We start from the raw sequence: 23,879 nt of genomic DNA on the forward strand, positions 1-23,879 counted from the left end.
ATGTCCTCATTTTGCTAGGAGCATTCTGGTAGTGTATGTCTGTTGTTTTAGCATCATTATTAATAGCACATCTACTCTCAAAAGTACGCTAATAGGATGATGTTATGTGGTTTTCCATGGCACAGTGAATCCACCCTGGAGGCCTCAGAGTCTAAGGTGTTGCAAAGGCTTGGCCCTTTCTACATTCCTGTGCACTGATCACAGTGCATAGGAAAGAGAGGCACAATGCTTCAAACTGCTACCAAGCACACTCATCCCCCACAGTGGGCCTCACTACAGGGCCTTTGCTACTCCATCCTGCTCTCTGCCCCAGCATACTGGCTCATTCGGACTAACCACAGCTGATCAGGGTCTAGGTCATGCTAAGTGGCTCAAGCCTCCATCAACACCCTTTTCCCTTGTCTTTCTATTTTTTAATACCCTAAGCCATAGCTCAAAATTCTGACAACTGCTTATTTGCAAAATTTCCAAGATCTAGGTATAGATGGATGTAGAAACATCTCAAGGGATTTAGCTTCAGCTGTTTTACATACAGAGAGCAGAAGGTAATACACATCTCATGTTTTCTCAGCATCCAGGCACACCCAAGGCATCATCTTCCCATTAGAGCCCTCATGAGGGGATGGCCAATCCCAGGTTCCATGCAGACCTCCTAGCCTGTTCCTCGAACTGGCTTCGACCTACCAGCCAGTTAGCTTCATCCATCAAGACGGGCATGGATGTTTCCACTGCATGTTTCAATCACAGGTATTGAGAAGACATGCAGGAAATGGGAAAAGATCTGCCTTATACTTTGTGAGGTTTACCTTGTGTTCCATGAAAGGGGAACTTACAGACGGAGGTATGACCTTGGGTGGCACCAAGACAGGTAGATCTCTGCACTCTTACTCCCAGACCCAAGGCTTATATACCATAGGCAAAAGCATATGTGCTCCAGCAAGACAATTAAAGGCAATCCTCTAGCACAGGCAGGAATGGTATATGTGTCACAGCCTGTAATTTGTGCAATAACATCAAGGTCGCTTTGGTCTAAGGGCAGGATCCATGGTGAGTTAAACATTCTTACATAAGAGAAGTAAATAAAGTAGAATTCTTGGAGGTATTCCCAGGTCTGGGGTTAATCAGAAGTCAACATGGTGGATTGAAGTCTGAGATGTCACTGTCAGCTCCACACCTAGATCTTGGATGCTGATTAAGTAGGAACCTGGGAGCAGGATTAGAGTCAACGGCCAGTCTTCTCCCAAGCTCCTACTTCACTTAGGCCAAGGGATGCGCTGGCAGTAAATGAGGTAGGGTCAGAGTAGTCACAGCCCACTTCCCACTGTGGGTCCTCTTGACTTCCCTTGTACTCCTTCTCCATGCCAAGTGACCTTTTTCATAACATGTTCCACTTCTGGCTTCTGATGACAGCTCCTGCACATCCCCCAGCCTGCGCTATCTCGTGTGGCTTCCCAGCCCGCAAGTTTCAAATTGTATTTGGTGCCTTTCTTAAACTTCCTTGAAGTCTTCTTATTTGGGAGCCCCTTCTGTTTCTCCAGGTCCCTGACTGACACACTATATCACAGACCAGGTCCACTCTCCAGGTCTTACGTTTGCAACACAAATTCCAAGTCCCAGAGACCAACTGTGCCATTGTGCAGTTGTAAAGACTAGAGCAGAGCGGGGCAAGAATAGGTAGCGCAGGTGGGCCAGGAACATCGAAGGGTCCATCTGGGCATCAGGGATCCTGCAGAGGAGCAAGCAAGTTCAGACTGATTGTCAGAGCAGTCTTCCACAGTCACCTGTCTCCTAACCCCAGCCCAATTTCATTTTCCAGCCTCTGCCCACAACACTTCCCCAGCACACCCTCCCAACCCTGGCCCACCAGTCGGTTTTCCACCTCAAAGGGGCCGTGCTTGTTCCTTTCACCCGTTATCCCCCATCTCTACGTCCCCAGAATCACTCACTCTAGAATCCTTCCAGTGAAAACCGCAGGCTCCACCTTGCCTCTCGTTTGACCATTCTTGGGTTTTCGGGGTGAATCTCTTCCCTTCAATAGCTCCCGCCCTTCATTTGCGCAGTACGCAGTATTTAACTTTTCTCCACAGGTTCCAAAGGCTGATTTCTTGCAAGCAAAGGCCACCTGATGTGTCTTTTTTTACAAATCTCTGCTGAACAGGTAACAGGTGCCCAATAAAACTTTGTGAGTTGGCAGTCTAAGGGCATCTACCCTCAAAACAGCTAACGTAGCATTTTATGGGAGTGGAAACGGAGTCGTGTGGAAAGAAGACCAGGCACTTTCGTTTTTGAGATGGAGTCTAGCTCTGTCCCCCAGGATGGAGTACAGTGGTGCAATCTCAGCTCACTGTGGGCATGCACCACAAAGCCTGGCTAATTTTTGTATTTTTAGTAGAGACGGGGTTTCACCATGTTGGCCAGGATGGTCTCCATCTCCTGACCGCATGATACACCCACCTCGGCCTCCCAAAGTGCTAGGATTACAGGCGTGAGCCACCACACCCGGCCCAGGCATTTTTTTTTTTTTTTTTTTGGAAAAGAATGTATTTTCACTTCCTTTGAGATACCCTCAATGTTTTGAATTTAAAAAAATTTAAAAAATCTACAATCATTTTGGAAGGAAAATAAAATAGGGTTTGTTTTATAAATCATTTTGGATGAATTTGTTTCTCCAAAATTAAAGTCTAAAACCAGGTGGCTTTCCTTGATTCCAATGCTTTTCATGTTCTTTCGTGTGTCAAGCGAAAACACAGTTGCTATGGCAACCACTCATTATTTTTCAGGAGTTGGCTAGATATTTTAACAACAACAAAAAAAATTCCCAAATCTTTCTAGCCTCCAAATAGTCTTAATTTATATCCTACAGTGGTTTCTAATTTTCATATTTCCTTCACTAAGTGCTTTGTTGAGCTCTAACAAGCCTAACCAACCCACAACTTTGTCACTAAATGAGCTTGGGAATAACTCAGTTGCTGGCTCTCTCCCCATATTGCTCGCATCTAAGAGACTTTCAAGATTTTCTGACATTTTGGAATCTTGCTTCATCTTCAAGGTGAAAGATATATGTGAGTTTAGCAATGCCTTAAAATGGTGTGTGTGTGTGTGTACATATGCACTGAAGTTTGAAAGTCGTAATATAAATTGAGAAAACAAATATTCTTTAAACATTCTATATTAAGCCCCTTTTCTGTGCTTTTTTCAGAATCTCATTGTGGTGCTAAAATTTCTGAAGGATTCAATGAAAGCAGATGACAACACAACTACCTTCAGCACACTTAATGTCTGCTTGGAAAAAGCAAATCAAAACATGAAAGAGATGATATATAAAATACAGTCCTGAATGCATTCACATGTAATTTACAGAGAGTTGAGATCATGAAGGAAGGAAGTAGACACTGTCGGAAATATCTAAGTTTACAGAGGATACTTGTACAGCCAGGGTTTTGTGAAAGAATTAATAACAGAAGAATTATATCTATAATCTATTGGCCGGGAGCAGTAGCTCGTGCCTGTAATCCCGACACTTTGGGAAGCCGAGGAGGGCAGATCATGAGGTCAAGAGATCGAGACCATCCTGGCCAACAAGGTGAAACCCCATCTCTACTAAAAATACAAAAATTAGCTGGGCATGGTGATGCGTGCCTGTAGTCTCAGCTACTCGAGAGGCTGAGGCAGGAGAATTGCTTGAACCCGGGAGGCGGAGGTTGCAGTGAGCTGAGATCACACCACTGCACTCTAGCCTGGTGACAGAGCGAGACTCTGTCTCAATAATAATAATAATAATAATAAATAAAATCTATAATCTATTTAAGGTTCTCAACAGGGCCATTCTACCTCCTAGGAAGCATTTTTGAAATGAGGAGTTTTTTTCAGTTGTCACAATGAATCCTAGACTTCACTGGCATTTGGGGTAGAGGCCAGGGGGCTGGACACCCTGCAATGGGTAGAGATCCTGCACGGTGAGAAGTGTAGGTGCCCCACATCCCAGTTTTCAACAGACTCGTTGGAACAAATCCACAGAACTATAAATAAGGAGTACTTCAGTACATAATGATACTGAAAGTTTTTATGGGATGAAAAATAAAGGGTCCAGGGATTCAGGACAAGCTCGTTGCAGAGGTGGACGCTGGCTTCTTCATTCTACACATTGTGTCTATTATTGAATACGGTGTCTATGGAGTATTGTGTCTAGTGAGTATTTTATAACCCATCCAACTACAAAGTTAATTGGCTTTAGTACAGAGTTACAATCACTACACAAACAGTGCAACAATGCAAAGGCATTTTAAATCACCTTAGTCAAATAGGAACATTCTTAGAAGCAAACATTATTTTTAGTGCAAACACATGAAACATAGAGGTCTTAATAAAGTTTATCAAAAGCATTGTTTTAAAACATTTTATAGTGTTTCCTATATGCTTCACAATTATAGCACCAGAACAAGAAATCTACATGGTAAACTTTAAGTACTGAAATTATTTCCTGGAGGGAGGAATCTGTGGTTTTTCGGTCCTTTTCTGACACTGCCCCCAGGATCTTATCATACAACTTCTCTAGAGACCTATTTCGGTTTCTGTTTCAAAGAGCTGTATTCCTCATTAAGTATCAGAGGTTACAGTTTACAAGGCATTTATTAAGCACTGGAGACTGAGGGTACACCTTGTCAGGTGGTAGGATCCCAGGGACACTTCATGCCCCCATCCATGTCATAATTTGTTTCACGCCATGCTTAAAAAGAAGAAGCCACACCTGGCTATCAGTGGAGAATCTCACACATTTTCTCCTCTCAATCTGTGATCCACCTTGGTACGCATCCTGTATTTCAAATGGAGTGTGTCCCCATTTTCTTTTCATTTTCAAAATAAAACTAATCTATTATTACTTAATCTCAGGCTTTATTCTAAGGTTCTTCTGTATTATCTGCTCTTCCCTTTTCCTATATTTTTAATATGGAACTATTTCTGGTCTGCTTTTTAAAAATTTATTATTTATTTTTGTGATGGAGTTTTGCCCTCGTCACCCAGGCTGGAGTGCATTGCCACGATCTCGGCTCACTGCAACCTCCGCCTCCCAGGTTCAAGAGATTCTCCTGCCTCAGCCTCCCGAGTAGCTGGGATTACAGGCACCCGCCACGGTGCATGGCTAATTTTTGTATTTTTAGTAGAGACAGGGTTTCACCGTTTTGGCGAGGCTGGTCTGGAACTCCTGACCTCAGGCGATCCACCTGCCTTGGCCTCCCAAAGCGCTGGGATTATAGGTGTGAGCCACTGCACCCAGCCTTTTTTTTAAAAAAAAATTTTAAACCCAGTTTTACTCTTTACACATAGGAAGAAGTTTCTGACTTCATCACAGATGTTAGTGCCCTAGCTGCAGACCACCTGGCAAGCAGGACCTGAGCAGTGACATGCTGAAGGACAGATAACTTGATTATAAGTTCATTCCTTTATTTAGCCTATATATTGAAACTTTTAAAGTGGTATATGCATATACGTTTTATCACCTATGAATTTAATTTAAATTAGGAAAGGAGCATTAAAATAACTTGCCAAAATAAGGAGGTGTAGGTTCTGGTACAGTTGAGAGTTATTGTCTATTTCAACACATGTATCTCTTTTTTAAAAATTTATTTTATGTTTATTTCAATAGTTTTTGAGGAACAGGTGGTTTGGGGTTACATGGGTAAGTTCTTTAGTGGTGATTTCTGAGGTGTCGGTTCATCCATCACCTGTGCAGTATACACTGTACCCCATGTGTAATCTTTTATCCTTCATCCCCCTCCCAGCCTTCCCCCCGAGTCCCCAAAGTCCATTATATCATTCTTATGCCTTTGCACCCTCATAGCTGAGCTCCCACTTAAAAGCGAGAACATACGATACTTGGTTTTCCATTCTTGAGTTACTTCACTTTGAATAATGGTCTCCAACTCTGTCCAGGTTGCTGTGAATGCCATTATTTCATTCATTTCTTATGGCTGAGTAGTATTCCATGGTGTATATATACCACATTTTCTTTCTCTACTCCTTGGTTGATGAACATTTAGGCTGGTTCCATATTTTTGCAATTGTGAGTTGTACTGCTATAGGCATGCGTGCAAGTGTCTTTTTCATATAATGACTTATCTTCTGCTGGGTAGATACACAGTAGTGGGGTGGCTGGATCAAACGGTAGATCTACTTTTAGTTCTTTAAGGAATCTCCACACTGTTTTCCATAGTGGTTATACTAGTTTACATTCCCACCAGCAGTGTAGAAGTGCTCCCTTTTCACCATATCCATGCCAACATCTATTATTTTTTGATTTTTTAATTATGGCCATTTGTGCAGGAGTAAGGTGGTATTGCATTGTGGTTTTAATTTGCATTTCCCTGATCATTAGTGATGTTGAGCATTTTTTCATATGTTTGTTGGCCATTTGTATACCTTCTTTTTAAAATTTTCTATTCATGTCCTTAGCCCACTTTTTGATGGGATTATTTGTTTTTTTCTTGCTGATTTGTTTGAGTTCCTTGTACATTCTGGATAGTAGTACTGTGTCAGCTACATAGTTTGCAAATATTTTCTCCCACTTTGACAACACATGCATCTCTTGATTTCCATTTCTTTTCAAGAAAATAGTGACTTGCTTATGAAAGGCATATACCAATCATAAACTGAGCTGGAACTCTCAGCGGGGTCTTTATCCTCCCTGCCCTGGTTCTTGACACTCCCCTCCCTGCTGTGGCTATAAAGCTTCAGGCCCAGGGAGTAGCCGGTGTGTCTCTTATGCCAATTCCTCTTATGTGACTCTTTCAGCAATTTAACCTTTCTTTTTCTATTTTCTTAAAGCATTAAATGGAGACCTATAAATGTTACTTCATGGATAGCTGCAAAGATTAAATGAATTTATATTGGAAAGTTGTTTAAAACAGCCCAGCTGGTAACAAGAACTGTGTAAATATGACCAATTGTTTCTGTTTGGTCCATTGGTCTACTTATTCTGTCTCCGCATCCATGTGGGGTATAGTCATCAGAATTACTAAGACTTTATAATAAGTTGCCATCTAGTTAGACAGAAATGTTCCTCTTCATGATTGTCTTGTTAGTCTTGGTGTTTTAATGCTTTCATAATATTTGCTCCTATTTTACTAATTAATATATGCAGAAACTCACAACTCACACAGTACAGATCACATAAAATATCATCTTCATCCTTCTCACCCTATTTCCCCGAAGGTTATGACATGTACCTGTTGAGTATATATGTTCTCCAGGTCTCTTTCTCTCTCTCTATATCTATATATCTATATACATATATAGAGAGATATATATATCTATATAGAGAGATATATAGATATCTCTCTATATAGATATCTATATATATCTATCTCTATATAGATCTCTATATATCTCTCTATCTCTATATAGATCTCTATATATCTCGCTCTATATGTATATATGGAGATATATAGATAGATAGATAGATAGATAGATATATACATACATACATACATAGATATATATTTTAGAGACAGAGTTTCACTCTTGTTGCCCAGGCTGGAGTGCAGTGGCACAATCTCAGCTCACTGCAACCTCCTCCTCCCAGGTTCAAGCAATTCTCCTGCCTCAGCCTCCCGAGTAGCTGGGATTACAGGCACCCATCACCAGACCCAGCTAATTTTTTGTATTTTTAGTAGAGATGGGGTTTCATATTTATTTAAAAATAACTTACTTTTAAATAAATTAAGTAACAGCAAGTTTTTCCAGACAGGAATACCAATTTCTCCTTAGGATCTTTAATGCCAAGGATGTAAAACTAACGGATGTGGGGAGATTTTTAGCTAAGAAATGAAAGGTTTTATTCTGGATCTTGGCCTTTACACATTGCAATTATTTTGCTGAAGTTCATTCATGTATTAATCGCGATGAGTACTGAGACCCTATCTTGTGTAAAGGTAAGTATGGAAAAGTACTCGTCCTTGAGTCTTCTGGGCTGGTGGGCACGGCCGACACTTAAGTGAATAACTGATGTATAAAACACTAAGTGTGATCACAGATATAGGTCCAGGGGCTGCGGAACAGGAGCCGGAGCCACGGAGAGGAGCAAAGGAGACGACAGGAGGAAGCGCAGGCTTGGAACATCCTTGGTGGAGAGCACAGATTTAGAGAAGAAGGCGGACCAGGAGTTCCCCCACTAAAGGGCATCCTAAACAGAAGGAAGGAGACAAAGGCAGGCAGAGGACCATGGAAGGCCATGACGGTGCCTGAAAGCAGCCACGATCCCAGCATCACAGACCAGAGTCAGGGCTGTCAGAGAGGCCGCCCAGGGCACGAAGGAACGTGCTCGCCGCACAGAGCGACTTTACATTTAAATTCTTTCTTTTGGGCAATTAAGGGACCACAGAGGACATGAGGCTGAGGTGCAGCTACTCCAGGGTCTCTGTACCTGCAGATATGGGCCCGAGATGGCAGCAAAACGGGGAGCAGGAGGACCCACGGGAGGGTGGATGAACCCTGGATTCTGCAAAGTCACAGTCGTCATGTCTCACAGTTGCTGGCAGGGACTGCATGAGCGTGTGGGTCCCCCGGCTCTCTCTGTGCCAGACAACCATACCCGTGGGAAGAGCCATCACTTACCACTCTGCAAACCACATTAAGTGAGGGCCTGTGGCTTCCGACAGTTGCTTTCCTTCATGTTGCTCTGACGGAACCACCAGGGACATCAAGCCCAAGCCCTTGGGCTCATTAGCATGGTGTTGGGACAAGTCCCCCAAACAAACGGGCACAGGTTCCAGGCTATTTTTATTTCCATCTGACTCAGCACAGCCTAATAACCCTTGGTGTGCAATGAAAAACACCACACTTGTGTGCAAGAGCCTATTGACGTCCCGTAATATCAGGGTAGGCAGCCACCTGCTCTCTTCCAGTGCTTACTGTTGGGCTGGAAGAATGATACTGGAAACAGTGAGCCAACTCTGTGATGTAAACCTCTCAGCAGGGAGATCTGTGCAATTCATGCATTACAAATGCACAATCAGGGAGCTTTCTCATGACAAAAAGGAATCAAATCCTGTCTATTATTGAGAAGTCCTCCTTTAGGTGAGCAGCAAAGCGCAGGCAGCTTTGCAAAGCAGCAGCATGCTGTTAGCAAGGTCTGGAGGGCCACACCTCTGGATAGGATGTTTGTCATGATACAAACATATAAACTAACACCATGGATAAGCAATTGATTCTTCAAAGAAGAGCCTTTCTCATGAAAATCCTGAAATAATATATGGAGTTTAGGGGGAATGAACAGAACTGCAAGCGGATATAAGCTCTTCCATCTTGCCAGTTTTCCCTTATGTAATAATTTCCTTCTATTGACATAAGGAATAATGTTTCATAGCCTACTGCTTTTCCTCCCCAAGCCTCACTGCACTTTTGCAATGCCAGGAAACTCTCATCAGTACACTCTGCCCTCTGGTGTCCACAATCACAAAGCACATCACCCTGTTTTTTTCCCTCCAACATTAGCATGTGTACCAGGCACGTGGATGAAAATTATTAGCTACTAGGGGGATTGTATTTGTTTGCTTAAAACTGTTGATTTTTCTGTTTTCAAGGGATCGAGATTTTAGACTAATTTAACTAGCTGCATTTTTCCCTTGTATCACACAGGGAAGTTGAAGAAAGAAGAAAGCCCCCTCTCTTTTCCCCAGCAGTAAGACAACGGTGTCCTCTTTTACTCTCATTTGAAGACATCCTAGAACATAACTTATGTGAAGGCTTAGTATAAAATACGGGCACAAACAGGATCCAACATAATAAAATGTTTTTAGCGGAGGAAAATGATATCTGGCATTTGTTTCAAATCATAGTGGTAGTGAAATGGATGAAACGAGATTGCCGAAGCCTTGATAATTATACAGCTGGGTCATGGGTACAACCGGCTTATTGCCTAATTCCCTCCACTTTTCCGTATGTTTGGAAATTTCCAGGAATCAAGTTTTTCCCCATCTTAGTCTGATGCAGACTGAGCTACTATGTCTGAAGGATAAAGATGTGACATTCTAACCTGTGAACCAGGGCAGTGGAAGGAATACGGCTTTAGAAATCAGAAACACGTGAATTCTCACCCCGCTTCGAACTCTCGCTGACTGCGAGGCCTTCGGAGGGTCACTCCATCTCTCTTCATCTAAGCTAGTTTCCATATTTGTAAAATGAGAATAATGAAACCTCCCACACAAGGTTATTCTGGGGATAAAGTAAGAGAAAATGCCTGGCACACAGAAGGCAAATGACGTAGCTTCCCTTTCTCCTTTTTCCAGCAGCCCTCAGATAAATAAATCCCAATGGTCAAAAAAATACAACCAGTATGAATAACTCATTAGGAATAACCCTGGCAAACCCTGATTGAGACATTTTGTTTGCTCTATTTCAGTCTTTCATGGTGAAATTCATCATAACATCATTCCACCTTTATCAGCAAAAAACAAATAAAATAGCATGCATACACATACATGATAAGCTACTATTTTATACTATATGTTGTCTTGATTGGTTTTATATTCAAGCGTTCCTGCTCAATAGCACTGATGTATCTCAGGCCTCTATTATTTCAAAGAGGATGGATTAAAGGCAATATGAAAGAACAGCTATTAATGCCATACTATCTTTATATAATACAGTTCATCTGGCAATTTCCAGAGTTTGGCCCATGGGTAATTCACTTATTGGGAATGGTTTGAGTGAACACTACAAATACAGTTTCCCATACCTTCAATTAACCAAATGATGTGAATAATTATCTGTGCTAATTTAAATTTTCTGTTAAACTAAGCATTAAACAGAGGGCTGTCTTTGTTTATAGTGGATTTTAATGAAGGAAACTGACTTAGCTATTTTCCTTAAGAATTTTGCATGACCTCATTAATTAATTATGTCATTCAGGAAAAAAAATCTTAGAGAAGCAAATATAGAGGTTGATGGAAAATTTGACAGCATGTATATTAGCGGCAAGCGTTTTGCCTATTAGCATGTCATCTAACTGACCACATAAAACACTTAAAATTTGTCAGGACCTTTTAAAAATGAACAAAAATGTCATAAAATAATAGATGCATCACAACTATCTTCTGAGAAATAAATGCATTTATTTGTCTTACTTTTTAAGGGAGAAAATCAAACCGAGGCTTAAGGTTTTCTTCCATATAATTAATTTGTGACCGAGCCAGGATTCAGAGCCAGGTGGTCTGACTGCCTAAGAAGCTCTTTCTGCCACTCACACCCCGCCAATCTCTGTACACAGTGAACGACACAGTCCACAATTACCTGATACCTCGGTATGGGGCTCTAGGGAAACTTTCTTCTCTTTTGCTGCCTTACCTAAATTCCTGATAGTACACAGTGAACGGCACAGTCCACAATTACCTGATACCTCGGTGTGGGGCTCTAGGGAAACTTTCTTCTCTTTTGCCGCCTTACCTAAATTCCTGATATCCACTCATTGCATATGAGAAACTGTTTTGTTTTGTTTTGAGACGGAGTCTCGCTCTATTGCCCAGACTGGAGTGCAGTGGCACAATCTCGGCTCACTGCAAACTCCGCCTCCCGGGTTCACGCCATTCTCCTGCCTCAGCCTCCGGAGTAGCTGGGACTACAGGCGCCCGCCACCACACCCGGCTAATTTTTTGCATTTTTAGTAGAGACGGGGTTTCACTGTGTTAGCCAAGATGGCCTGAAATCTCCTAACCTCGTGATCCGCCCGCCTCGGCCTCCCAAAGTGCTGGGATTAGGGACGTGAGCCACTGCGCGCGGCCCCATAGTTCTTTTTTTAAGTTGTCCAAATAATTGGGCATTTTGCAAAGCTACCTTTAAGAAGATGCCACTTGAAGGAGGAATAAACACTGACTTGATTAATTCATCTAACTCTATCAGACACAGGAACACTGATTTGTTATTAAATGAAGTATCATCAAAAGAAGATAAATAACCAATGGTCCATGACAACCTAGCTCTCAGTCAGGTTTAAATTTTTGAAAAAATAAAATACTGTGCTTAATTCCAAATAAGAATAAAAATATAAATAATGGGCCAAAGACTTTTAAAACTATAATTTGAACATTCTCAAAAATTATACTTTATTTTCAGACTCTGGAGTCCACAGTTTAACTCTTGAAAAGTAGTCACTAGTGCATGCTTGTATCAAAACATCTTATGTACCCCATAAATATATACTAGGTGCCCAAAAAATAAAAAATTAAAAACTTTAATAAAAATAGCCACCAGAAAACACTCTTCATTGAATTAGTCCTCTTAATTGATTTTTTGACTTTCATATTTCTAAGTCGATATGTTTTAAAAATAATGATTATGCAGGCTTTCCATTCAGAATATGGAAATCATCTGGAATTTGGTTTTAGGGGACTCTCTCTTGACCCAGCCGTGCCCTTCACTATTTTACAGTCCAATTATCTTCCTCCCACGGGGGCTGGAGCCCTGTGCATTACTTATGGGACAGGCTCTTAGATGTGTGGCACTGACATCTTTGTGGCTGGGTTTTTACCTGTCTCATAAAAGAGGTGTGTGCATGCCTGTGTCTGTGTCTGTGTGCATTTGTGTAAGTGCATGGGAGACCAAACCTCAATGTAATTTGACAATTCTCATAGGTTAATTTCCAATCATCAGACTTTAAAGCAGTGAATTAAGCCTCTGGTGGCCCAATTTACTAAATTTCCAACAGTCAACATCTAGTCTCCAAGTGTCCTTCAGACCTAAGACCCGCCCGGCGCCGAGGCTGATCCCGTGGGCACCTGTTTGTGGGCTTAGCGGCATCTCTGCCTCTGGCCTTTATTCCCCCACCTGACACTCAGCAGCTGCTGTCTGGGAAGAGGAGGGCCTGTGCAGCAGCCCGGAAGAAACCCCCACACTCGTCCCCCTGTGCTACGTGCCTCGGGTTCGTGTTAATCTGACTTTGGTCACCTCAGCCTCAACCACACCTGTGCTCCTGCCAAAGCCACCCTCCCTGCAGACACCAGCTGCCCTCCAATGCCGGGGCCACTGGGCCCTTTCCCAATTCAGGTTACTTGTCTGCTATGAGCCTGCCTTTTTTGCTTTCTTAGAGGTAGCTTTCTCCTGGATTCCAACAGCATCTTCTTCCCATCCTTTTTTCCAGGCCTTCCCTGAGGCCAGAAGCCTGTAAACATGGGAGTCACCCAGCTTGTTCTCCAGCCCTCTCCTCTTATTACACCGCCCATTTCTTCTGGGTAATCTCTCGATTCTTATTGCTCCAAGAATCAACAATAGAATAATAACCTCAAAATACAAACACCTCCACCACAGGATTGCTGTGTCAAGCCGATGCCTCCTCCCACAGTGGCCTGTGTTCAGCACAAATGTTGACACCCCTAAGGGCATCCTGGAGCTGCCCCTTCCCTGCTAACCTCTCCTTTCCCAACTAAGCCATCGCCAAATTCTGTTCGTTTCATTCAACTTCAAACGAGTCTCCTGCCAGGCACGGTGGCTCATGCCTGTAATCCCAGTACTTTGGGAGACCGAGGTGGGAGGACTGCTTGAGCCCAGGAGTTTGAGACCAGGCTGGGCAACATAGGAAGACTCAATCTTTATCAAAAAAAAAAAAAACAAAAAACCATGAGTGGGTGTGGTGGCATGCACTTGACAGGCTGAGGCAGGAAGATCGCTTGAGCCCAGGAGTTCGAGGTTGCAGTGAGCTATGATCATACCACTACACTGCAGCCTGGGTGGCAGAGCCAGACCTCACTGCAACCAATAAAACAAACAAAAACTCTTACACTGCTCTCCTTCTTTCCAGCAACATTACTGCTTTTTGGAAAATACTGAAATGGAAGCAGAAAAACAGAAATCCACCCAGTGGCACATCCAGAGGTCATATCTGCTTGTATTTTTTTTTTTTTGTCATTTCTTCCAGTTACTGTTCCACTTCATTGTTTTTGTGAGGAGACCATCATAGCCAAGATCTTGCCTTGCTCTTCATCAAGGTCTCTTGGTCTATGCTTCTCGACATCCCCTCTCCCTCAATCAAACCCCTCTAGTCCAGTCTCTAGAATGAAATAAAAATAAACAATGGCAGCCTTGCAATGAGTCTCATGTGTCTGCTTCCAATTTTCAAATGACTCCCCATGACCTTAAAAAAAGTCATCTGAGGCCTGAGCCCCATGCAAAAGCCCCATGGTGCCCTGCCCATCTCCTAGGGTCATTCTGAATGGCTTTGCCCCACATGCACGAGTCTCCAGGCCCACTTACCTCCCTGAATACTCTGAGCTCTCCCTGATGCTGCTGCTTCTCTGATAACCATGGGGTTGTTGCCTCCACCTGAGATAGCTTTCTCCTCCTTCTCAAGGTTATCTCCCATTAACTCTTCAAGAATCATCCTAATCATCGAATCTCCCAGAAAACTCTCCCTGACACCCTTGAAGCTGAATGAAGTGTCCCTCCTCTAGCTCCCATCGGCTCCTTTGCATTTTCTCAGATAACAATAAGATAAGGCGATGTGTTTGACTTGAAGGCAAGGACTGCTTTATTTATGCAGTACCATGTATTGAAGCCCTAGTACTTGTGAAACGATTAATATATAGGTTTAAAAAAACTAATCAATGTGTCTTCCTATTAGTTATTGGATATAAATTTCTTACCATGTGCCTCCAGCCCTGTGCTGCCCAATATGGTAGCCACTAGCCCCATGTGGCTGGTTATTTAAATTTAAAATAGATGAAGATTAAATAAAATTTAAAATTGAGTTCCTCAGTCTCACAGGCCTCATTCCAAGCACTCAACAGCCATATGGGGCAAGCGGCTATTGGATTGGATGGTATAGATAGAGAGCCTTTCTGTCACCAGAGAGTGCTATCCAACTGCACTATTCTAGACTCTTCATGGGACAGACCCAGCTCATTTATTTGCTCACATGACTGTCTCTCCCCAGACTGACACTCAAAAGCATTTCTGTATCCCATGGTGTCAGCCTTGCATCAGGCCATGGTTGGTATCGAGTAAAAGTTTGTTATAGATGAATGAATAAAATCTTTATTGCACAATATCCACTATGATTTATCTTCCCTGTTCAGGAAGGTGACCTTGCCCTTCTACATGAGACTCTCACTTTCTTCGGTCCTACTCTTGTCTCTGCCAAACTCTAGCACCCTTGAAGGTCCTGCTCAGGAGCCCCTTCCCACGCACCCCTCCCACCACTTAAGCTCCCTCACGCACTCCATTCGCAATGGCAGTTTCCCATGTGAATGCCTGCAGGGCTGACCGCTGCATGCCCCTCAGCTTGGTGGGTGTTCTTCGTGGCATAGAGCACATGCGTGTTAACCTGGCTCCAGGGCACAACGGCAGAGGGCTCTGTTTAGTAGGGACAAGTCCATTTAATTGCAATGTGGCATCATTGTAAAAAAATCTGAGGCTGGGCACAGTGACTCACACCTGTAATCCCAACACTTCGGGAGGCCAAGGAAGGCAGATCACCTGAGGCCAGGAGTTCAACACAAGCCTGGCCAACATAGTGAAACCCCATCTCTACTAAGAATACAAAAATTAGCCAGGCATGCTGGTGTGTGCCTGTAATCCCAGCTACTCAGGAGGCTGAGGCAGGAGAATCACTTGAACCCGAGAGGCAGAGGTTACAGTGAGCTGAGATTGTATCACTGCACTCCAGCCTGGGTAACAGAGAGAGACTCTGTCCCAAATTAAAAAAAAAAAGTAAAAAAAAAAAAAAAACAAATCTGAACCTAGCCGTGGCTGATATTTCAGTAGTCACAGAAGTGTGAAGGTGAGGCTTAGAAGAATGTGGGGGTCTCCAACAGGAAAAATTACGGGTATTCTGGGCCTGCTTAAGGCCAGTGGGATACCAAGGCGGCTTCTTAGGAGGATAAAACAACTCACCTCCTGAAGCCCTCATGCAGGCCCGTCAGAAGACATCCTTGGCCCCCAGGAACTTGCCCCATTCCCTGAGGAAAACCCAGTCCCTGAGGAAAACCTGAGTCCAACTCAGGGCCTCTATGCCACTGATGTCCGTGGAACACAGGACTCAGGCTTCTCCAAGGAGCTCTAGGGGCTGGGTGACAGGCAGGTGTATTTATACCATTGGCCTGGTCCTAATTTGTGCCTTTTGCCATTATACCTTGATGGACAATTTGCATACAATTTCTGCTCTCGGGGGCGGGGGTACTAGGGCCATGGTGTAACTGCTTACCTAGTGGTATTCAGTAGGGCCTGGCCTGTGCACCCGGCCAGTGAGGACAGCAAAGAGGACAGAGCTCCACTTCACTGCTGGTTGTGTTTTCCTTGGGCCCTTCCTGTTTTGTTCTTACTGGGGGGAATGTTGGAATGGAATGTGGGCACTCGGGCTGTACTGTTTTCACCCTGTATGGCAGCCAGTGATGGGAGGTGTCCCTGCTTGCTCCCAGGGCCCTCAAAGAGTGATGGGAGGTGTCCCTGCTTGCTCCCAGGGCCCTCAAAGAGTGATGGGAGGTGTCCCTGCTTGCTCCCAGGGCCCTCACAGCCTTGCCCCTTCTTCCGGTCTACTTCATCTCTGCCTTGTTGGAGCTGGTTTAAGTGGCAGTGATGTCTGTCCTTGCAGCTGCTGCTCATCACAAGCAGCTATGATTACAGGTGAGATAGTGACGATGGTGAGGATGGTGTGTCATGATAATGCTATGGAAATTCAGATGCAGGAACAGTCACCCATTTAGGGAGTTGAGACAGGTAGATGAGGTTGCTGCTTTGGAGGTGACAGCATTAGAATGGGACCTGAAAGGAGGGCTGCATTTTGGGAGGAAGCTCTTGTAAGGAAAAGGCATCTGAGGAGGAGGCGCTGCAAGGTCTGCAGAACCACTTTGTCCTAATGGAGATTCCCCCCCTGGCCAGTCCTGTTCCTGCTGGCAACGGGCTTGCGGTGCAGGCCCGGACAACACAACTGACTCCAAGTGGCTGGTCCATGTGACCAGTGCTGGATCAACCAGAAACCCTGAATGAGATTTCACATGTAGACCCTGGGAGAGAGCATGCCTCTGTCTTCCTCTCTCGTTAGGAACTGTAAAACTTCATGAGCTTAGAGCAGAAACTACCTTTGCTATCTGCTTGAGATTAACACCCACAGAGGAAAGTAAATCTGAGCGTTAGGGAGACAGATAGAAAGAGTTTTGGGAATATCATGTCAGCACCACATCCCAGATAAGACTGAAGTCCCACAGCCTCTGGTCTTCAGTTCTAAAGAACAATAGGTTACTTTAGTAGAGGTAGTGGTTTGCTATACAATTTGTGCCTTTTTTTTCTCTGTAGGTCGTTGTGGAATGTGTCTATCACTGAGAGCTGAAAGAAAACTGACCAAGACAAGTTCAATGGCCATGAAATGAACCATGAGCAAATGTCCAGAGGTGGGAAGGCATGGGGTGGATTCCGGGCACTTGACGCTGCCCAGCTTGCTGATGTGCAAAAGGTCCTGCTGGAGACTCACAGAAGAGTGTAGCAGGGAAGAGCTCTGGTCAGATGGCAGGACGGGCCAGTGCAATGATTGTGAGGGCCCCAACAATCAAGACCAGGAGGTGCTGCTGTGTGGTGAGCTCATTGTCAGCCTGAACGGGGAGCGGGACAGAGGTGTATGGGGGTACAGGGTGGATGAGTGTCCCCTCCCTGCAGCAGGGCTCTGTTTGTCCTGCCATTGAACAACTCGGTGGGTTTTCCCCACTCTGATCAGCCCAGGACTCTGCTTGCTAGCTGGGTTGCAATAGCTCCTGGACCCTTTTCTTCTCAAACCAATTATCTCTTCCTGGGCTTTGCGTTTGCTCTAGGGCTCTTCTCACTCTTGGATGCTCTAGCTGTGCTCTGTCCCTGGAGGCTTCCGGAGACTCATGAGTATGAGCTCCTGACATGATTCTCCTTCACTGTCTTTTTTATTAGGGTTTCATGCAGACTCTCATGCACTTGCCGTCGGAATATTTGAACTTTCTTCTTGGAAACCTAATACCCACAGTCCTCCAGGTGGGTCCTAAGGATCTTAGGATCCATGATGGGGGTCCTAAGCCAGGGGGGGGAAGAGGGGCTGGCTCTCAGTCCCCGCCTCGCGGTAGGTGCCTCCCCCCGCTGCGATGGGGGTCCTAAGAGCCAGTGGGGGAACAGGGGCTGGCTCTCAGTCCTTGCCTCGCAGGGGGTGCCTCCCCCCACTGCGATGCGGGTACTAACAGCCAGGGGCGGAAGAGGGGATAGCTCTCAGTCCCCACCCTCCCGGGGGGTGCCTCCCCCTCCTGCGATGGGGGTCCTAACAGCCAGGGGGGGAAGAGGGACTGGATCTCAGTCCCTGCCTCGCGGGGGGTGCCTCCACCCCCAGCGATGGGGGTCCTAAGAGCAAAGGGGGGAAGAGGGGCTCGCTCTCAGTCCTCGTGTCGCGGGGATTGCCTCCCCCCCCTGCGATGGTGGTCCCAAGAGGCGGGGGGGAAGAGGGCTTGGCTCTGAGTCCTCACCTCGCGGGGGGTGCCTCCCCGCCCCTGTGATGGGGGTCCCAAGAGCCAGGGGGGAAGAGGGGATGGATCTCAGCCAACACAAAATGGGGGGCTTTTATGTTCAGGTTTTGCCCAAGAATCAGCTTATTTGCTTCTTTTACTAGCAGGGCAGTTGCTGCCAAGGCCCTCAAACAGGGGGGCCATCCTTTAGAAACCCTGTCTAGTTGTTTAGAGACGTAGGCTACCGGCCTCAGCCAGGGCCCCACAGTTTGGGTTAAAAGTCCAGCTGCCATCTTTTCTCTCTCTGACGCATTCAGTGGCAAAGACTTTGTCAGATCCGGTAGCCCCAGGGCTGGCCTGCCAGAAGTTTTTCTTTTAACTCATGAAAAACTTGCTGTTGTTGGGATCCCCATTCGGTTCCCGGTCCCCGCCCCCTTTGTGACCTCATACAAAGGCTTGGCTAATACTGCAAAGTGTGGGATCCACAGTCTACAAAACCCCACAGCTCCTAAGAATTCTCTCACTTGCCTTCTGCCCTTAAGCTCCGGTAGATTGCAAATAACCTGCTTTCTTTCTGTTCCCGGGCTGCGTTCGGACCCCTGTCGGATAGTAAATCCCAAGTAAGGTACCTGCCATCGGCAGATTTGAGATTTCTTCTTGGACACCTAATACCCACAGTCCTCCAGGTGGGTCCTAAGGATGTTAAGATCCGGGAAGGGGGTCCTAACACAGGGGGGAGAAGAGGGGCTGGCTCTCAGTCCCCGCCTCGCAGGGGGTGCCTCCCCCGCCCTGTGATGGGGGTCCTAAGAGTCAGAGGCGGAAGAGGGGCTGGCTCTCAGTCCCTAACATAGCGGGGGGGGGGGGTGCCTCCTCCTCCTGCGATGGGTGTCCTAAGTGCCAGGGGGGAAAGGCGGGCTTGGTCTCAGTTCCCGCCCATCGGGTGGTGCCTCCCCACCCTTCGATGGGGATCCGAAGAGCCAGGGGGGAAGAGGGGCTGGCTCTCAGTCCACGCCTCGTGGAGGGTGCCTCACCCCGCTGCGATGGGGGTCCTAAGAGGCAGGGGGGAAAGAGTGGCTGGCTCTCAGCCACCACAAAATGGGCGGCCTTAATGTTCAGGTGTGGCCCAAGAATCAGCTTATTTGCTTCTTGTACTAGCAGGGCAGTTGCTGCCATGGCCCTCAAACAGGGGGGCCATCCTTTAGAAACCCTGTCTAGTTGTTTAGAGACATAGGCCACCGGCCTCAGCCAGGGCCCCACAGTTTGGGTTAAAAGTCCAACTGCCACCTTTTCTCTCTCTGACGCATTCAGTGGCAAAGACTTTGTCAGATCCGGTAGCCCCAGGGCTGGCCTGCCAGAAGTTTTTCCTTAAACTCATGACAGACTTCCTGTTGTTGGGATCCCCATTTCAAAAGTTCCGGGTCCCCGCCCCCTTTGTGACCTCATACAAAGGCTTGGCTAATACTGCAAACTTTGGGATCCACAGTCTACAAAACCCCACAGTTCCTAAGAATTCTCTCACCTGCCTTCTGCCCTTAAGCTCCGGTAGATTGCAAACAACCTGCTTTCTTTCTGTTCCCGAGCTGCGTTCGGACCCGTCGGATCGTAAATCCCACGTAAGGTACCTGCCGTCGGAAGATTTGAACTTTCTACTTGGACACCTAACACCCACAGTCCTCCAGGTGGGTCCTAAGGATCTTAGGATCAACGATGGGGGTCCTAAGCCAGGGGGGGAAGAGGGTCTGGCTCTCAGTCCCCGCCTCGCGGGGGGTGCCTCCCCCCTCTGTGTTGGGGGTCCTAAGAGCCAGTGGGGGAACCAGGGGCTGGCTCTCAGTCCCTGCCTCGTGGGGGGTGCCTCCCCCCACCTGCGATGGGGGTACCAACAGCCAGGGGCGGAAGAGGGGATAGCTCTCAGTCCCCACCCTCGCGGGGGGTGCCTCCGCCCCCAGCGATGGGGGTCCTAAGAGCCAGGGGGGGAAGAGGGACTGGCTCTCAGTCCCCGTGTCGCAAGGGGTGCCTCCCCCCCTGCGATGGGGGTGCTAACAGCCAGGGGCGGAAGAGGGGATAGCTCTCAGTCCCCTCTCTCATGGGGGGTGCCTCCCCCTCCTGCGATGGGGGTCCTAAGAGCCAGGAGGGGAAGAGGGACTGGCTCTCAGTCCCTGCCTCGCGAGGGGTGCCTCCCCCCCTGCGATGGGGGTACTAACAGCCAGGGGCGGAAGAGGGGATAGCTCTCAGTCCCCTCTCTCATGGGGGGTGCCTCCCCCTCCTGCGATGGGGGTCCTAAGAGCCAGGAGGGGAAGAGGGACTGGCTCTCAGTCCCTGCCTCGCGAGGGGTGCCTCCCCCCCTGCGATGGGGGTACTAACAGCCAGGGGCGGAAGAGGGGATAGCTCTCAGTCCCCTCTCTCATGGGGGGTGCCTCCCCCTCCTGCGATGGGGGTCCTCAGAGCCAGGGGGGGAAGAGGGACTGGCTCTCAGTCCCTGCCTCGCAGGGGGTGCCTCCGCCCCCAGCGATGGGGGTCCTAAGAGCAAAGGGGGGAAGAGGGGCTGGCTCTCAGTCCCCGCCTCGCGGGGGGTGCCTCCCCACCCTGTGATGGGGGTCACAAGAGCCAGAGGGGGAAGAGGTGCTGGCTCTCAACCACCACAAAATGGGAGGCCTTTATGTTCAGGTTTTGCCTAAGAGTCAGCTTTTTTGCTTCTTGTACTAGCTGGGCAGTTGCTGCCAAGGCCCTCAAACAGGGTGGCCATCCTTTAGAAACAGTAATATTATTAGTAACAGCAGCAGCATGTATTCACTGGGCACTTCTCAGTACCTGGCCTCATGGCTCCCACTTTGTAGGCGCCACTGGGATGAAGAGAGGGCAACATTGCAACTCTCCATGCTCCTGCAATATCCATGGCTATTCTGTAGGTGGGTACACCAAGCACTGGTCCTATTGGTGATGAGAGTAATGGGATCAAGTAGACAGTTGAAAGATTTAGACTTTTTCTCATTTATCAGGAAAATCATGTGAAACTTAAAAAATTTTAAATTACAGTTGAAACAGTACAAAAGTAATAGAGTATATAAACATATTTGTAGAGGGAAGCTAGTTAAGAAATCGTAAAGTTGATAGATCCCAAGGACACATTAACAGAATGTTGACATTATACCAATGAAAAACCAAGGTGGAGGAAAAAAGATGGGTTAGTTGCCGAAGACATAGCGGATGATGAAATTGGCCCTTCCAAGGCTGGTGGACATCATGGGTGGTGATTTGCCAATCTATCCCAGTTTTAACCAATTTGCTGCTTTAAAATCCTGTTGTCATCACATTTGTATTGCTAAGAAGCCACGTGTCACTGAAAAGGAAGGATAGAGGAACACACTGTACAACCTTAAAAAAACTACTGCTCTAATGGTACAGAAGGCCTCCCAAAGCCCTTTAAAAAACTAAAAAGAAATGTTCAAGCAGGCGGATGACAAAGTTCAGTATTTTAAAATTAGCCACAGTTAATCCAAATGAAAGTTAATAAATTCCACTAAAAGTCACTTCCAGCAACAATTCCTTTAAGAGTCAACTTATTTTTAAACCTACACAATGAATTTTAAATCAGAAGGGCTATTGATTCCTCAGGGGAGTTGCCCAAGTAATTGACTTTATATTTAAATAAATCTAAGATTTACAAGGAAGTGGATAGAGAAGACCCTCTGGTTTTATTTCTATTTTGAAGTCAGACTTTGCATGTTAGTACTGACCCACCCAAAACAGGCTTTCCTGTGGAGCCACACAGTTGGGAAGTCCCTTTGTTGCCTGTGTAGTTTGTGCATTTAGACCATGCATTATTAATTCTAGCCATTCTATCTCCGCATTTTATTTCTCTGTGTTAGCCTTGTTAGACTACCATAAATTTTATTTGGGTTGTGGCTGGGTAATTGCCCATTCTCAGTCATACTCAGGCATGTAGGTGTACACACATGCACAGAAGCCAAGAACTATATTTCTCAATTTCCAGACAGAAGGACAACAGGTACAAAGCCCTAAGGATTATAAAGGTATGCTGCTTACCATCATCTTAGTGACCAAGGCAGCGAAGCTGTTTCTGTACCTTGGAACAGTCTTCCCTGACAAGCCAGAGAACAGCGATAAAGCCACCAGCCTTGGGATCAGGACCGAAAAGGCAAGAGTGATGGAGATTTCTCCTGCGCTAAGCCAAGAGAAGGTTTCAGCACCTCAGACAGCTCCCACCGAAGTAGCCGCGCTCCCAGCTGCCTGCAGATGTTGAAAAGGAAAGCCTCGGTTTGTCTTGAGGTTGTCAGCAGTTGCAAGACACGTAATAAAATGCAATGTGTTCCTAATTCATTGCATATCCTCAGCTTTAAATTTGGGTAGCAAAATGATTACTCTAGATTCTTCAGCCTTGGCAAGTATCTGTACCTAAAAAGCAGTTTTTCTACCTAATGTCTTTTTTTGTTTTTGTTTTTCAATACACCTTAAGCAAATTGAAGCTTTTGTTCCTGGAGGAAAAGTGGTTTGATATGTTCATCTATCTTTTAGTAAATATGGGGGCATAACTTTTCCAATTCTGAGGAACTTTTCTAAGAAGAGTGCATAAAAGTTTGTTGTTGTTTTTAAAGGATGCAACATTCAGCCTGTGTCATGAGTTTAATTATACAATTTAAAGGACATATGTGCAATGAATTTTGCAGATGTGTGCCGGATATATATGTGCAGATAATGGGCAAGTATATATGTGTGCATATATATATCGGGAGTATACTATATAAACACACAATACACGCCCACCCACACACACTGTGTATTTTCCAGAAAAAAAAAAAAAAAAAGCATGTCAGGACTTACATCTAAGTTAGAGATGCTGTTTAGAACCCCATTAAAAAATGTACATGTTATATCCCTGATTTGTTTCTCAGGACACCTGTATTTATCTGAGAATCATTTCTAGACACATGTCACAATAAAAAGAAGGACATGTATACTCCAAGTTAAGATTTTTTAAAAAAAGATGGAGACCATCTGAAATAAAATTCAGAGCTCTTGCCTTTCCTTTCTCCTAGCGACACCTAGAGCCTGTTGAGAAAAAAACTGCACATTGTTCTCACTCCAAACATCCACAATTCAACAATTTTAAGTCAGATTTAAGGTAAAAAGTACATTTTTCCTGTTTGCATTGCAGCTTAACTGTCTTCCCCAAGATTCTCGGTAGTTTAATCCTCCAGAACTCTTCAACCTCCCCCAATTAAACCATTTGCCAAAGACTTCTAGTTCCTTGAACCAGATGACTGAAGGATCTGTCTATTTCCCTCAGGGCTTGGCCCACCAAAGTGAGGGACATGCCTTTGAATGACTATTGAACCAGGGGAGTCTGGAAATGATGCAGGACAAAATCACAAAACCTCATGCAAAATCTGACGCAGGGCTGTAGGGGGTGTGTACCTGTGTGTGTGCAAA

General features: G+C 45.6%; 1 protein-coding gene and 1 pseudogene across 1 annotated transcript in view; one reads left to right on the plus strand and one right to left on the minus strand.

Annotated features, from left to right (window-relative positions):
• Positions 1–23,879, minus strand: part of ACTR3C (actin related protein 3C) — a 326,821-nt gene that overhangs the window by 56,026 nt on the left and 246,916 nt on the right. The gene's annotated exons all lie outside the window — the stretch shown is intronic.
• On the plus strand, positions 20,139–20,816 carry LOC129398370 (putative uncharacterized protein FLJ45355; annotated as a pseudogene).

This window comes from Pan paniscus, chromosome 6, assembly GCF_029289425.2.
Source record: "Pan paniscus chromosome 6, NHGRI_mPanPan1-v2.0_pri, whole genome shotgun sequence".
Classification (NCBI taxonomy): Eukaryota; Metazoa; Chordata; class Mammalia; order Primates; family Hominidae; genus Pan; species Pan paniscus.